Raw genomic sequence first — 13,131 nt, forward strand, 5'->3', positions numbered from 1 at the left:
TTATATTCCCTGATTTCTTGAGTTAATACTGATGTTTGGTGAAAATTTCATGTGAATAACTTCACTGGAAATATATTTACAGAAAAAAAATGTTGACACGTTCAGTACTCATTTCCCCCACTGAAAATATGAGGTAACACATAGACCAAATTTCCTTATTCATTCATAACAATGGGTAAGACCAAGGACTCTCATCCAAAAACAAACTCAAGCGTCTTCAGTTTGTCAGACACTACTGGAACTTCAAATGGGATCGGGTTCTATGGTCAGATGAAACCAAAATAGAGCTTTTTGGCAATAAACACCAGAGGTGGTTTTGGCGCACACAGAGAGGTAGCCATATGGAAAAGTACCTCAAGCCCACGGTTAAATATGGTGGTGGCTCTTTAATGTTTTGGGTCTGTTTTTCTGCCAGAGGACCTGGACATTTTGTTAGGATACATGGCATCATGGACGCTATCAAATATCAACAGATATTAAATGAAAACCTGACTGCCTCTGCCAGAAAGCTTAAAATGGGCCGTGTTTGGATCTTACAGCAGGACAATGATCCAAAACATCCATCAAAATCAACACAAAAATGGTTTATTGACCACAAAAATGGTTTATTGACCATCCCAATCCCCTGACTTGAACCCCATAGAAAACCTGTGGGGTGAACTGAAGAGGAGAGTCCACCAAATTAATTGGACCTCGAAATTTGAAGTATCTGGAGAGATTCTGTATGGAGGAATGGTCTCAGATCCCTTTGCCATGGATTCTCCAACCTCATCCGGCATTATAGGAGAAGACTCAGAGCTGTTACCTTGGCAAAGGGAGATAGCACAAAGTATTGACTAAAAGGGTGCCAATAATTGTTGCACACCTATATTTAACAAATATATTTTTTGATAAACCTGTGTTGTGTTTGATATCCATGAAAGCAGATTATTTTTGTTATTTTTTTTTTAAACAAAAGATCAAATGGTTAAACAATAAAGACAATTTTTCACAGCCTTCTTTGCTCATATTTACCAAGGGTGCCAATATTAGTGGAGGACACTGTACATTATTTGAACTAACTTTATGCTTATTTTGTTAAAGTAATACATCATATGAATACACACATCATAAATATGTGTAATATATTGGTTAAGACCATTTTATAACCTTGTAAAAAAAAAAAAAGCCATTGCATATATAATTTTTCCTTCCTCGAGATTTTAGGATCTTCTAATTATCTTATAACAATCTTACATGAATATAAGTCATGTTATTTCTATCAAGCAGTTTCAGAGTAAGGGCTTAGCAACAAAAATTTTGACCTTGACTAATCAGCCAAGAAATAAATCCCCACTGTAAAGAAAATCCCTGCAAATTTAAATTATATGCAAAATACTGTTTTATTATTTTTACAGGATTAAGATTAGATAATACTTTATTAATCCCCAGATGGGATTGCACTGTGATTGCACTGTGAACAATTAGGCAATGCATTGGCTTACAATAAAATACCAGAAAATGCAATGCGTGGTGGGATATCTAACATTATTGATAGAAAATTCAGTGGTTAAGTAAATAGTCATCTTCTTGAATCTCATCATCACCAAGGGTTTCCTGTTTAGAAAATTCTGCTTAAGTAATTTTAAACATTATCTGGCTTCATATTCAAAACAAAAGTACTAGAGCTATTGTAGGGAGATGTATTTTCTACAGTTACAGATTTGAAGGAAGTTAGCTGCGAATTTCATGTGTAGCTGTAATAATGAACCGCACTTCAGGTTTTCTACAATACTGCCTTGTCCCTGTAGGTGTCGCTGTGTTTCTGTCTAATGTCATTTCCAATCAATGACAAGGTGTGGCAGTCTGACAGAACACGTTCCTTCCAGCATATATGCTTAGTATGCTGTATCCTGAAGGGAATTATATATTATATTTCCTCATTAGCAAAACAATGTAATGCAAAATATATTTTAGTTTAGTTTAGTTCATTAGCATATTAAGATAAATATGTTATTTCAAGGCTAGACAAATGTACTGATTGAAATGGTGCCACAACACAATAGTATCAGATTATTCGACTTTTATGTGCCATAAAAAGCAAATAATATTGTGTAATATAAATATATAATGGTTTAAATTCTTATTTTGAAAAAAGATTGAACAATTAACAACTAACAGCTTGACAGAGATGAATAATAAACACATTAGGCTATCGAGCTATTAAAAACCATCCCTTATGAAGTATTAAGCTCGTTAATACTAAGAAGAAACAATATCAGGATTTCTAAATTTCATAGTAAAAAAAAAAATTCTCCTTTTTTTTTTTTTTTATAAATTTCTGAGTTGAAAATTTGTGAAGCATCATGAATATTCTATAAAAGCCCGCCCCCTCTTGTGTAGCGCGTGCCGAACGACCAAACGACGGTTGCCAGATTTGTACAAATTACTCTGACGTGATTTTAAATTATGCTGTACAGAATGGAACATAGATATTCTGTCCGATATGCCAGAGAGATATTATATGGAACATATATATATATATATATATATATATATATATATATATATATATATATATATATAAAATAAAACACAGTTGTATGGAGTTTGCATGTTTCCTCTGTGTCCTCTGGTTTCCTCCTCCAGTCCAAAGACATGCATGGTAGGCTGATTGGCATGTCCAAAGTGTCCACCGTGTATGAAGGGGTGTGTGAACATGTGTGTGATTGTGCCCTGCGATGGACTGGCACACTGTCCAGGGTGCACCCCGCCTTGTCCCCATGCTCCCTGGGATAGGCTCCAGGTTCCCCGCGACCAGTAGGATAAGCGGTACAGAAGATAGATGGATGACTTCGCAATAAAAAACAATATAATAATAATAATAATCTGGCAACCCGACAGCATGTCGGCCCGAATATGGAAGCGGGGACGAGCGGTGTGGGCGGGGCGTTGCTACGCAGCAGCAGGGTTGTGCGCGCGCGCGCCTCACAGGGCAAGTTTGGGGTAAATGAGAGAGAAAGAGGCAGAGCGGCGCTGCGCGAGTGTGTGTGAGAGAGGACAAGAGCAAGGAGGAATATTATTGTCGCGTAAGCTTTCTCGCTTCGTTGTTAGAGGTGAGTGGCCTAGAATCTGCAACATGGCTACAGATTTTATTACCTTGCTTTTATGTTGTGTGTGTGTGTGTGTGTGTGTGTGTGTGTGTGTGTGTGTGTGTGTGTGTGTCTGAGAGAGAGGGAGAGAGAAAAAACGCACTGAAGCGCACACGCCTTGGGTTTAAAAGTAGCCTGTCTGCTCTGGTGTCTGTGCGCTTGCGTGTGCGTGCTTTCTTACGAAATGAGCAGAACATACTGACACATGAGGTTGAGAGCGCTCCAGTGAAATAGCTACAATTGAAATTTTCACATGCTTTAGAAATTTTGTTAGCTGATGAGGTTGGTAAGTTATTCATGGCACGAACATGATTTAATAATAGCATCACCAGTGTGTTTGCATTAAGCCTGTTTCTGCTTATTCGTTGGGAAATTGGGTCTCATTCTGCACACACTCATTGTGTTTGTTTTTCTCTCGGCTGTGTTGCTGATTCCTGGTGATTTGTGATTGCTGTGATTGCTGCTCATGAGCTCATTACCCAGTCATCAAGTGTAATCTGGAGCTATCAGCCTTCTAGACCAGTGTCAGCTCCTGTAATCCTTCTGAACTCTGCATCTGACTGTCTTTCCATCTCTACCCTGATGAAAGGTGTGGAAATGAACTCAGGAGGCGAGACAGGTTTGTTAGGATTTCATTTAACAGGATTGGGAATCACTGGATTATATCACATTCCCGTGTTGTCAGACATCAGGGATTAGCCGTCACATCTGTGGTCCAACATACAGGATTATTGTGTTATTAAGCGGCCTACTTTTTTTTTTTTTTTCGCAGAATAAAAACTATTCTGATTTTTTTATTGCTGCTTGGCGAGGTCTGTGGACTGCACGTCATCCTTGCACTTTGCAGTTCGGATCCCGTAACAAGGCAGTCGACTCTATCGATTAAATATCTAGCTTCCTGTCTATCCATCTACACTTCCAGCAATCGTTTTTATCCACGTTAACGACATGACGGAAAACCGAGATCATCTCACCGAAGCAAACTGGGTCCCGTAGCAGGCTCGTGACCAGATCTATCAATATCAAGTACTCGCTGTAGTCATGATATTAACCTTAATATTGAACTTTCTTTGTGTTGTCTGAATACCACCTGGAGTCACAAGAGTTTATGTACTTCTCCTAGGTTTTGTCGACAATTCTACAGCAAGATCTCAGGATACTGCCTGTGTGGCGTTTCACATGTTCCTCCTGTGTCTGTGTTTGGTTTCTAGGTGGATTTGTGAATCAAAACTGCCCCTAGGTGTGAACGAGCGTATGAATGGGTGTGTATGTCGCCCTGAAACGTCTCCCGTCTCGTTCAGGGTGTCTCACCCATTGCAGCCCTGACCAGCATAAAGCAAACACTGAATCAGTGATGAAGCAAGTCAGGGGATCTGAATTTAATGGCTCTGTAGATGCAAATAGTAATTGTTATAAATATTTTCACTGTTATTCAGTGGGGTTGAGGTCAAGGTGCTGTGCAGGTCACTTGAGTTCTTCCAGTCCAACCTTCACACATCATGTCTTCATGGAGCTTGCTGTGTACGTAGAGAAACTGTCATGCTGGAACATGTTTGCGCCTCTTCGTTATACTGTTTTGTGCTTCCAGCTTTGTGGCAGCAGTTTGGGGAAGAACCAGATATGGGTGTGATGGACAGGTGTCCACAAACTTTTGGCCATGTAGTGTATCAGCTCTAACTTGCAGATGAAGCCTACTGTCAGATTTGATCATGATCTCCAGAGACAGTCTGCTACTAGTAATGATGCTGACAGGCACTGACGGAAGGAAATACGGGCAGTCGGAGAGTGGGACAGACAGACTGAGCGGGACAGAGGGAGCGACTCACAGACAGTGGGAGAGGTCAACAGACCAACAGAATGAGGTGAAAGAGATGGTCAGATGCAGACAGACAGAGGAAAAGATAAACAAATAGAGGATGAAAGCGACAGTAGGAGAAAAACATAGTAATAGACGGAGGAAGCGAGCACATCAGAGACAGAGAGAAAGTGAGAAATACTGTCAGACAGTGAGTAAGAGAGACCAACAGAGAGAGAAAGGGAAGGACTGACAGACAGACAGTGTGAGAGACAAGAGACAGATGGAGGTAGAGACAGGGAGAGAGATGGAGGAAGTGAAACCATCAGACACAGAGAAAGAGGGAGAGAATGTCAGAGAGTGAGAGAGACAGACAGAGAGAGGGAGAGACTGTCGGAGAGTGAGACAAACAGGCAGACAGACCGAGAGAGAGAGACCGAGGGAGGGAGAGGCAGACAGATGGAGTTGGAGACAGATAGACAGACAGAGAGAGAGAGAGAGAGACGGACAGAGGGAGAGAAACCATCAAACACCGAGGGAAGGAGAGAGAGACAGACAGAGAGGGAGAGACAGACAGAATGAGTGAGACCAAGAGAAAAATGGAGAGAGACTGTAAGACACAGAATGAGACAGACTGACAGGCAGTCAAACGAGACTTGAGTCTGATTATGATCTTGTCTTGAGTCTGATTATGATCTTGCTAAAAAAAAAAGGCCCCTGAATTTTGACAGGTTGGAACGCACACATGTTTTTGTAGTGCGAGTCTTTCTCTGATCAGGAGTGTGTTTCGTGCTGTGTGTCGAGGTGTATGCTGTGTGTTATTCATCTGCTTTGAGAGCTCAGAGGTGCAGTTATGGGGGCAGGGACAGACAAGTGTATCAGCGTTTGGTAACGAGGATCTCCCTGGGGCACAGACTCTACCATATGCTCCTCGAAACACCCCTACGTGTCATCCCAAACACCCCAGTCTGCTCTCACACACCCTCCAGATGTGTGTTTGGCCCTGTCCGAAATGCACTGCTGTGTGGAGGAGGGGAACCTGGAGGGAGGAGTGACCAATGACCTAAAGCGTTGATGTGATATCAGGTGCATGATTATGTGCTCTGTGAGTGCGGTTTCCTGTCTGTGTTTATGACCAGGTTCTGTATACCTCTCTAACAGTTCGGTGTTGGGTTTTCCCACTGTTTTTCAGGCTTACAATTTTTTTCTTCATTATAATGGCAGAATATTAGAAGTTCTTAGTTAAAATTTCCTGAAAAGATAACGCTGTAGTCTGTGTCGCGTTGACCGAACACTAGCTGCGATTAACAACGCTGTTACCATGGTTACCGTGTGAGAGGCGCAAGCGATTTTTGAAACGGGAGATGAGCCAATCAGCATATTAATCTGGAATGATTTGTACCCGGAAGCCCCGCCCCTTCCCCCCATCTCACATGCTCTCGTGCAAGAGCTCGTACTTTCTCTCATGGTAAACGCTGAATATTTCAATCATTAATGTTTGATTTAGCTAATGTTAGACAAGTATATAGTTAAAGTTAATGAACTATATGTAAACAGTCCCACCAGGATTTCACGATCGCAGAAATGAACGCAAAATCAAGCAAACTGCAGTATTCGGAGGAGCTTGCAATTTCTAAAAATGACCGCAGATTTTCCACAGATTTGGGCCAAGACGCGTCATGTGACATCATCACAACGCGCATTCAGCCAACACCATCTTCCATTCACATGCGTCCAACATGAGTACAGCTAAAAGGTCTCATTTACCCAACAAACATCACTGCGAAAGTGACCGTGCAAAACAGTTTCGCCAAGTCAAGTAGTTTTCTGGAAAAAAAAAAACCAACCTCTTCAAGTTGCATCTCAAATTTTGAAGAAAAAAAAAAAAACCCCAGCGAATTCAAGCATTTTTTTTTACAAGTGTTTATTAATCACATATACATTACAGCACAGTGAAATTCTTTTCTTCGAGTATCCCAGCATGTCAGGAGGTTGGGGTCAGAGCGCAGGGTCAGCCATGATACAGCGTTGCTGGAGCAGCGAGGGTTAAGGGTCTTGCTCAAGGGCCCAACAGTGGCAGCTTGGCAGTGCTGGGGCTTGAACCCCCGATCTTCCGATCAGTAACCCAGAGCCTTAACTGTCAAGCCACCACTGTCTGCAACAATCACAAAAAACCTCAGCGAAATCCTGTACAGCCTGGCTAATACAGGGAACTAAAGCTAATAATAAACAGATTTACAAAGGACTAGTTCTAACTTTCTGGAGGTGTATATTCAACATTTATAGACCGCATCGATGGGAAAGTCTTCGGGACAAAGTGCTTTGGACTTGGCGATTTCTCTGTCACATGACAAGCTGCATATGAGTGAGATGATGAGCTGATTTATTAGGGACGCCACTGAAAAATTCCGAGAAAACAAAACGGCACTTCAAAAGTCAGCTGAACGAGGGGGCAAAAAAGATGAAAAATTTGACCGAAGTGTCAAATCTAACACTTCACAAATAACGTGAATAGTAATGATAATTAGGAAGTAATTAAATACGCTGTTTTATTTAATTTTATTTCACTTTTTCTGCGCCAGCCAGCGCTCAGACATGTTTAAACACTTTGTGGACATTTAAACGGGTAATTTGTAAAAGGATTACTGCAAAATCACCTAAAAATCCTCCATCCAGATGAGTGTTTACAATTTCCACAGTTCCCCTACGCTCCTTAAACGTGAAATGGAAATGCTTGTTTTCCTGTCTTTGTTTTAATGTTCTTTCTTTTTTCCGGGGGGGGGGGGTCTATTAGTTCTGGACGATTAAATCATTTATCACGATTAAAGATAAAATCAATATCGGACAAGCTTAGACCCATGTCCCTTTTTTCCCCTTTATGTGGTGTTCCTGACCAAACCACTCTTCAGCCTGCTTTGAGGTTTGATTCACTGCTGTCTGCTATAAATAATAATCTGTAGGCTTTGAGAGAGCGAGCGAGAGCGAGAGAGAGCGAGAGTGTCTGTTCGGTTTAGAAAAGCTGGCTCAGTTTGGTCATATCTTGACCTCCTGTTGTTTCCCCATTAAGCAGGATTCGAACCAGAAACGAAAATCTGTAGCGCCGTAATTGGGATTCAGCTTCACTGCCGGTCATCATTTTTTGTCCTCGGGAATAATGCTACATAATTTAGGATCCTAATCGTGGCTAATTACTTATTGGATATCCAAGTGAAGCACTGAACGTTAATTCATGGTGCTCTATTGTTACATGATGTGATATAAAGCGCACAGAACTGAGAAACCATCCGATAATAGATAAGCTTTTACAGTGGCCGTGTATGTAGTCATTTGCTGTCGTGGTATTACACTGTTATGGCATGTTGTAGGCTTACCTACAACATATATCGTTCATATATCGTTTCATCCTCATGTTTGGGCTTTGTGCAGTGGTCTTGTTTTTGTCTTTCTGTGCTGTTTTTTTTTATTCTCAGTGGCCCTATTGGCTGAAATGGTTACGCAGCAGCCTTCGTTCCACATCAGCATCTCCAACCTGAGGTACAGTTCCACAAGACGTGTTGAAGCTACTTATTTCCGACGTCACTCCTTCGCTCACGACTCCACTTAGTCGCTCATCCAGGCTTCATTTGCGGCGCTTCGTAGCCTGTTTAGTTCACATGCTTGCAGATGCAGTCATGTGTGGACTCCTGGCTAGTCAAGCAATAATAACACTGTCAAGTATACATATCTCTGTCGGTCTATCACTCTCACTGTTGTTTTCGTATGATAGGCTGTAGAGTCCAAAGCCAAGCAGGCAGATTTAGACATTAGCTCATTCTCAAATAGCAAGAGTTCTAGAAATACAAAAAAATGTCCTGTGCTTATGTGATGAATTAAAGTATACAGTTAGCTATGTTATCCGTAGTGATCATTTACATCCTTAAATGGGTCATTCTCAAAATCTGGTGACTTTCTGACCAGCAAAAGTTCACATTTGATATCACGTGCTCATATTGTGACTGTAATGACATTTATTTTTGTGTGAGTAACCAGTATTCTTGATCTTCAATGTGGTGCCATTACTTCAAATCACCGGAGTTAATGAATTAATCGTCTAGCATCAGTGACAGGAACGCCAGTGACAAATTTCCATTGAAGATGCATTTTCCAAGATGGCGTCAACAGCATGATTAATCACACCAGCATCAGTAGGTCATTCCATTAAATCTGTAAAAATGGTTTTACAGGTAGATTGAAAGGTGGGACTCCAGTGACGCCTACATCTAAGAAGGAAAAAAAAATACAATTTACAACTACAATTCACAAGTGTGGAGGCAAACACTATCAGTGCAGGTTGAAATGTCTTTGCTTGTATTTTCTCATCTGTAAGTCGCTTTGGATAAAAGCGTCTGCTAAATGAACAAATGTAAATGTCCAGTTATTCCTCTGAACTTTGACCGTGGAAGCAGTTATGCGCTTTGTGATTTCAAAATACGGTTTGAACATGGAAACCTCCGTGTTTTTTCTTTTGTTAGCAACAAGCTAGCCAGCTAACTGTGATGAGTGATGTACGTTTTCCTCAGAACAGCCAACAGTAAAGCAAACGATATAGATTTAACAAGCGAATATGTCTCTACAGCGGGGGAAATAAGTATCGGACGCGTCAACATTGTTCTCAGTAAATATATTTCCAATGAGGTTATTCACATGAAATTTTCACCAGACATCAGTATTAAGTCAAGAAATCTGGAAATATAAAGAACTCACAACATTAAAGCCTGCGTAGTGCACTTAACCTTAGCTCTTCTCACATCATAACAATATAGGGATCAGGGTTGTCGTGGCACCGAATGGACTTTGAGCTGTAAGTCATCGCTGCTATTCTGATTGAGTGAGAGCCAAAATCAGATGAGGAAGTAGCAACGCTAGTCACGAGAAGCTGCTAACCGAATGCAATATCGGTGACACATGATCGATTGCCACTGTTAATACTAGAGAAATTAACAGGAGGATCTTTTGATATGTATAATACAGGGTGTGTTTGTGTACTGGCTTCACTTCTGTAATCTCACTTGCCCTCACAGTAAACTTTGTCTTTATGGCCTCGCTTGATAACTCATTATGGACAGTGTATAAAGTTCTAGGGCTTGTAGGTATCTAAAATAATTTGAACAATATCCCTTTGACAAAAAAAAAAGCGATAGTATTACACCCTCCACCCGCACCACCCCACCACCACCACCAAGACTATTTACAACAGGGTCGTCACGGCAACCTGTTTCCCACTGATCAGGCCGGGTCCCTGCTTTCATTCTCATCCCTGGTGCATTTCAAAAGCTTGACCCGAGTGTAAGCTTCTTCGATCTAAATGTGGCTTAAAAAACGACAGACCCCAGGAGCCCTCGGTCCTATCACATCGTCACCCTCACCACAGTGGGTGTCGCTTTCCTGTCTTGAGCAGAGAGGAAGATGCCAACTAGGAAGTACACAGCTAAAGTGCACTTATTTGGTGGTATTTTAGTCCATCCATCTATAAATACATCAATTTTCTTCTGCTTATCCGGGTCCTTGTCATGGGGGCAGCAGTCTAAGCAGGAATGCCCAGACCTCAGACCTCCCTCTCCTTAGCCACCTCCTCCAGCTCCTCCACGGGGATACCCAGGTGCTCCCAGGCCAAACAAGTGATATTATCTTTCAATCTAGTCCTTGGTCTGCCCCGGGGTTTTTCCCCATTGGACGTGGCCGAAACACCCAGGAGGCATCCTAACCAGATGCTTGAACCACCTCAACTGGCTCCTTTCGATGCAGAGCACCAGCGACTCTACTTTGAGCTCCCCCCATAATGTCTGATCTCTAAAACGCTGAGCACAGCCACCCTGTGAAGGAAGCTTATTTCCGGCGCTTGTATCCGTGACCTCAGTCTTTTGGTCACTACCCAAAGCTCGTGACCATAGGTGAGGGTAACCGGGGATCTGTCCGCCAAGGCCTCTGCCTTCGACTGCCACCCAATCCACAATGCACCTGACCCTTACTACAGTACTCCTCCTGCAGGTGGTGGGCCCACGAGAGGTGGTATTTTAGACATTGTTTTTTTTTTCCTCCACTTTACCGAAACGCCATCTCGGTGTGGCGTGAAGACCGTAACATAGAGGAAAAGATGCGTTTTCAACTTTATCTGGATTAATATGGATGTATCCTGAACCAGCGCGATTAGCTTCCACGCCTGTTCAGTTGAAACGAACCCCAGACTACCATTTTTATGAGGACCTAGGGATCGGTTCCCAGGAGCAAAAAAACAGCATTCACACTTGTACCAAACTCGGGACTCAAATGACAACAGTGAGGCAACAGACTGCTGCCTGTGCTTATTTATTTCCATCCTCCACCAATCGCTTGATACCATCTCTTATTATATTTCTAGTTCTCCATCTGTTTCCAAAATGAGCGATATCCTCGTCTGTCGTGGATTAGCGCTGATTTCATTTTCGCCATCACTGATATCCGCCCAGCCCCGAGCGTAAGTGCGAGTGTAACTGTTTCAGTAAATCTGCATGCTAGACTCGAGGGCTTTAACGGAAGGGATTTTTTTTTGTTGGTCTCATTTAGACCCAAGGGCATGTGTTTTTGTTGGCCTGGTTTTGGTTGTCTCGGCAGGCTTGGCTGTCGTGACTTAATCTTGTGCCAGTCATTCATTATTTGTTGGATTATGATATTTAGCAAGCACAATATTGTTATTGTGGAATGTAGCAAAATATTACTTGAGAGGAAGCTCTAAAATTTTTTCGCCCAGTGTTCGTGCTGCTAAGACACGCTAAGAGTTCGTCCCATTTGCAAGGACAGCTGTCTTGTCAGGAAAGGCAGCACTGCATGTGTCCATCTTGGACAAGGCAATACTGTGATTCTGTTCACTGAACAAGAGCTTCATGGAAACCCTGGCAGTCTCTCGGTCTCGCAGTATTGTGATGAATCGTGACACTTTATTTATTTATTTTGAAATCATGGTTTACTATCAGCTAATTAATATCTGCACGGGAATCTGTGTGTGTGTGTGAGATCATGTGCAGGAACCACGTTCACACGGGTGTCTGCCACATGTTTTCTTCATGCACTTGATCATTTCTCGCAGTATAACCCCTGAAATACGGCTCACGTTCCGTTCCGTTATTTCCCTGAAAAACGAGAGATGGTACAGAGTCATTGAAAAGCAGATTTGTGTTAATGTTCGGCCAGGAGAGAAATTCATGAATTCCAATGCAATACCGTGTCCTTTCTCATACAAGTCGATCATTTTGCACCATGCAAATATTATTCGTGTTTGGTCTAAGCGTTCCTGGTCCTCAGGTATCCTGTTGGAAGAGGAGTCAGTCAGTATGTTCATTAAAAAGAAAGTACAACACTCTTAACAGTGTTGAAATGACTTGTTTGTTTATGTTTGGTGGAGTCTGACCAGCTGAGTATCATTACATGGTACATGGTTCATTTGGTAATCCCAACGCTAATCAGCTAATCAGCATTTGCATGACGCAGGGCACCACGGATTCGCCTCGGTGAGCTACACTTTCCCAGAATACCTTTCTCTATGGTGCGGTACAAATAAACATACACGCAACTACTGAGAAGTGTACGTCATTGTTAGACCGCACGTGATGCGCCAGTGGCTACGCGACGTTGTTCACATGCTATTCTGCGTACCTCGTGAGCGTCTGGAAGATTCAAAGCGATATTGCCACATCAGAGCCAAAACATTCCTGTCGGTCAGTGATTTCATGCCTTATTTGTCTCTGTTAAACACAACGATGTTCGATTCTCTTCCCGCTGTCGTCGTGATCGATGTCATGACCCGTGTCCCAAAATGAAAACTATGCCCTTACGTTCAGAATGGGGTTACTAATCTAGAGTGTAGCCACGTAGAACAGATTTATTGTTCATTTTTTTGGTCAAGTTTGAGGCTACTTGGGAAATCAGACTCCACATGAATGCAGGACACACACACACACACACACACACACACACACACACACACACACACACACACGCATAGATAAAAGCAAGTATAAACCAGGCCTTAAAGGGTGAAGTGTGTGTTCAGGGTATAAACAGTGCAGCACCCTGATGAGGAAAGAGGACCGCTTATGATCACAGAAGTACTCGATGAACTTGAGGCTTTGAACTCAGATGTCAAGTCGTCTTGCAGACGATCCACAACATTATACCTAATTCCAATGGATA

The 13,131-nt window shown here is 42.1% G+C and overlaps 1 protein-coding gene across 9 annotated transcripts in view; it reads left to right on the forward strand.

The window, feature by feature from the left end:
• Positions 1 to 2,905: 2,905 nt before the first annotated feature.
• Positions 2,906 to 13,131, forward strand: part of pak1 (p21 protein (Cdc42/Rac)-activated kinase 1) — a 71,529-nt gene continuing 61,303 nt past the window's right edge. For 5 of the 9 annotated variants that reach the window (XR_008385771.1, XR_008385773.1, XR_008385770.1 and 2 more), the window contains exon 1: positions 2,906 to 3,095. The gene's annotated coding sequence lies outside the window, so the exon portion shown is untranslated. Of the gene's footprint in view, positions 3,096 to 3,118; positions 3,418 to 3,602; positions 3,751 to 13,131 lie in introns of those variants that run through there. The other 4 variants (XM_053623475.1, XM_053623471.1, XM_053623474.1 and 1 more) reach the window with 4 other exon arrangements.

This window comes from Ictalurus furcatus, chromosome 4 (genome assembly GCF_023375685.1).
Source record: "Ictalurus furcatus strain D&B chromosome 4, Billie_1.0, whole genome shotgun sequence".
NCBI classification, from domain to species: Eukaryota; Metazoa; Chordata; class Actinopteri; order Siluriformes; family Ictaluridae; genus Ictalurus; species Ictalurus furcatus.